General features: G+C 27.1%; 3 non-coding genes and 1 pseudogene across 3 annotated transcripts; 2 read left to right on the top strand and 2 right to left on the bottom strand.

The window, feature by feature from the left end:
• Positions 1–1,171: 1,171 nt before the first annotated feature.
• On the top strand, positions 1,172–1,282 carry LOC124922946 (annotated as a pseudogene).
• A 166-nt stretch (positions 1,283–1,448) lies between these two features.
• LOC124922920 lies at positions 1,449–1,564 on the bottom strand. The gene has a single exon (XR_007097966.1). It is a non-coding gene; the product is annotated as a U5 spliceosomal RNA (small nuclear RNA).
• Positions 1,565–2,489: 925 nt separating this feature from the next.
• LOC124923008 lies at positions 2,490–2,592 on the top strand. The gene has a single exon (XR_007098050.1). It is a non-coding gene; the product is annotated as a U6 spliceosomal RNA (small nuclear RNA).
• A 513-nt stretch (positions 2,593–3,105) lies between these two features.
• LOC124922941 lies at positions 3,106–3,220 on the bottom strand. Its single transcript, XR_007097987.1, has one exon. It is a non-coding gene; the product is annotated as a U5 spliceosomal RNA (small nuclear RNA).
• Between the last annotated feature and the right edge of the window lie 873 nt (positions 3,221–4,093).

Genomic DNA, 4,093 nt, shown 5'->3' on the forward strand with positions numbered 1-4,093 from the left:
TCGAACTACGAATTGAATCAGTTTCTCGTAAACAAAGAGCACAATGCAAATAGTTTATGCAACTTCAACATCGATTGGTAAACGTGATTTAAAAAAAATCTATTAGATCGTGTTCTTTCTCTGCTTGTTTTTTCTTTTTGAACCGATGTGGGCCTTCTTTACATTCTTTCATAATTATTAACCTGTCTTTTATGATAAAATAAATTAATGAAAATTATAATAATATTATATATTTAAATTTAACTTATTGTAAAACTAATAATTTTTAACTAATAATTTTTTTTTTCAAGTATCTTATATAAGAGTTATAATATGATTAAATTGAGTTATACAAAGACCTTACTTTGCTGGTCTAGGATATGATTAAATTAAGTTATAAAATCTATATTTGTAAACACAACTATAATCTTATCGAATCAAGTTTTGGAATATTTATATATTATTTTAATTTAGCAGAGTTTAAATTTTAAATTTTTCTTATTGACAAAAATTTAATTCATATTATTTATTAATGTATTGTTTGAATTATATTTTATTTTTATTTTTTTTTGTAATAAATAAAAGTATTTCACTCTTTATTTGGCATACTTCCTTTGAATTGTAATCCTTCAAAATTATTTTCGTTTAGATGCGTAGATTAATTTTTTACATCATAGTTAATTGTGTTCAAAATCAAATTATTACATCCTAATTGTTCTATGCATGACAAGGGACCTTATCTTCTCTTTCCCCCGCTCTTGAGAAGTCATTTAGTTAGAAGAGCGAATAAAAAAGGGACAAAGGCCCTACTAACTAGAAACCACAACATGTCTTTTATTTTTTTCATTTTAATAAGTTAGTTAGTTTGAGAAAAAAATCAAAATTAAAGTGTTTTTAGTGAAAATCAAATATTTAAAATAAAACTCTTTTTATTGAAGCTAAACTAATAAAACATTGTAATAGTTTTGTTATTAACATTTATATATAAGTTTGATAAAATAATATACTTAAAAGTATAAAATTCTTGAAAATATTATTGAATTATCCTATTCTTTAAATAAAAGAAGAAAAAACCATTAGGCTCAATAATGACAAAAAAAAGTGTGATGTCCCACATTGTTAGATGAAGTGAAAATAAGGATCCGATATTATTATAAGAGGGGAGTTGGTGATTAGAAAAAATTACGAAATAAAGCACTGAACACAACGCGAACTATTCTTTCGCCTTTTACTAAAGAATACCGTGTGTTCTTTACAATATGTGGCATACGCCTATTTATGTTTGGTCCTCTAATCAGAGGCACCCTACAATTGAGTTTACACTTTGAATTTTTCTTAACTACAAAAATTTAATTCATAATAATTATTAATGTATTATTTGAATTATAATTAAAATAATACATTAATAAATAATATGAATTAAATTTTCGTAGATAAGAAAAATTCAAAGTTTAAACTCAATTGTAGGGTGCCTCTGATTAAAGGACCTAACAAAAATAGGCATATGCCACGTATTGAAAAGAACACACGGTAATCTTTAGTAAAAGGCGAAAGAATAGTTCACTTTGTGTTCAGTGCTTGGCTTCATAATTTTTTGTAATCACCAACTCCCCTCTTATAATAATATCGAATCCCTATTTTCACTTCATCTAACAATGTGGGACAACACACTTTTTTGTCATTATTGAGGCTAATGGTGTTTTTTCTTCTTTTATTTAATGAATAAGATAATTCAATAATACTTTCAAGAATTTGATACTTTTAACTATATATTATTTTATCAAATGTTAATAACAAACTATTTCAATGATTTATTAGTATAGCTCCAATAAAAAGAGTTTTATTTTTAACATTTGATTTTCACTAAAAACGCTTTAACTTGGATTGAAGTTATTAATATGATGGTGGTTAAAACTCGTACTTTCAAACAAGGTATATGACTTGTATTTGATATTTAATAAACTTATGTTATAGTCATTATGACGAATGTTACTTAGATTAACAGAGGCATCGACAACTTCAAGGGAGTGTCTATGTACAGCCCGGGTAACTCAAAACAGTTTGTATGCGAATGGAAATAACGACGGGGAGAAATATCGTCGCTATTGAGTTCTCTGGTCGATGAAGGGACCTAACGACCGTAAACTACGTATATTCTTTTTTCATATTATTATCATTCTAGCCGGGTAAATTTTATGGAAATAACTTAGCCCGACTAGATTTTAAATCCTAGCTTTGCCCTTGGACACCTTATCAACATGACATAATGGGTAGCTCCCCATTCTTTTTCTCCCATAAAATCAATATTCCCTCAAAAGAAAAAACCCTATAAATTGAGGGCATACTTTGAAATACCCTCATTCTCTATATAGAACACATGCATTCCTAGAAAAACACTCTAGTAGTCGATCACAAAAAATAGCAGTTGTCCATTCATTTTCTAAAATTGATCCCACATCGCTCCTCGTACTTAAGAATGAAGTCTTTTTAAAAATGAGAAAGATGGTTATGTCCCTTCGGGGACATTTGATAAAACTTGAACGATACAGAGAAGATTAGCATGGCCCCTGCGCAAGAATGACACGCAGAAATCGAGAAATGGTCCAAATTTTTTTATCCTTTTTCCTCTCCGAAGCGTACGCCGGCGACCGAAGGGAAAATAGTGTAGTTTTTTGTTGTGTACTTTACAGGTTTGCACACAATGACATTTGTTGATTTTTTTCTCAAACTAACTAACTTATTAAGATGAAAAATAAAAGTAATGTTGTGGTTCCTAGTTAGTAGGGTCTTCGTCCCTTTTTCATTCGCTCCTCTAACTAAATGATTGAGTCTTCTCAAGAACGGGGGCAAGAGAAGATAAGGTCCCTTGTCATGCATAGAACAATTAGAATGTAAGAATTTATTTTTGAAGAGAATTAACAATGGTGTAAAAAATTAATCTGCACATCTAAACGAAAATAATTTTGAAGGATTACAATTAAAAGGGAGTATGTTGTCGGATAAAGAGTGAAATACTTTTATTTATTAAAATTTTTTTGAAGTATAATTCAAATAATACATTAATAAATAATATGAATTAAATTTTCATAGATAAGAAAAATTCAAAGTTTAAACTCAATTGTAGGGTGCTTCTGATTAGAGGACCCAACAAAAATAGGCATATGTCAGATATTGCAAAGAACACACGGTATTCTTTAGTAAAAGGTGAAAGAATAGTTTGCTTTGTGTTCAGTGCTTGGCTTCATAATTTTTTCTAATCACCAACTCTCCTCTTATAATAATACCGGATCCTTATTATCACTTCATCTAACAATGTGGGACATCACACTTTTTTTTGTCATTATTGAGCCTAATGGTTTTTTCTTCTTTTATTTAAAGAATAGGATAATTCAATAATATTTTCAAGAATTTGATACTTTTAAGTATATTATTTTATCAAACTTATATATAAATATTAATAACAAAACTATTACAATGATTTATTAGTTTAGCTCCAATAAAAAGAGTTTTATTTTAAATATTTGATTTTCACTAAAAACACTTTAATTTTAATTTTTTTTCTCAAACTAACTAACTTATTAAAATGAAAAAAATAGAAGACATGTTGTGGCTTCTAGTTAGTAGGGCCTTTGTCCCTTTTTTATTCGCTCCTCTAACTAAATGACTTCTCAAGAGAGGGGGCAAGAGAAGATAAGGTCCCTTGTCATGTATAGAACAATTAGGATGTAAGAATTTGATTTTGAACACAATTAACTATGATGTAAAAAATTAATCTGCGCATCCTTCAAAATAATTTTGAAGGATTACAATTCAAAGGAAGTATGTCAAATAAAGAGTGAAATATTTTTATTTATTACAAAATAAATAAAATAAAGTATAATTCATACAATACATTAATAAATAATATGAATTAAATTTTCGTCAAAAAATTAAAATTTAAACTCTGCTAAATTAAAAAAATATATAAATATTCCAAAACATGATTTGATAAGATTATAGTTGTGTTTACAAATATAGATTTTATAACTCAATTTAATCATATTATAATTCTTATATAAGATACTTGAAAAAAAAATTGAATATTGGTTAAAAATTATTAGTTTTACAATAAGTT

Source organism: Impatiens glandulifera, chromosome 1, assembly GCF_907164915.1.
Source record: "Impatiens glandulifera chromosome 1, dImpGla2.1, whole genome shotgun sequence".
Lineage (NCBI taxonomy): Eukaryota > Viridiplantae > Streptophyta > Magnoliopsida > Ericales > Balsaminaceae > Impatiens > Impatiens glandulifera.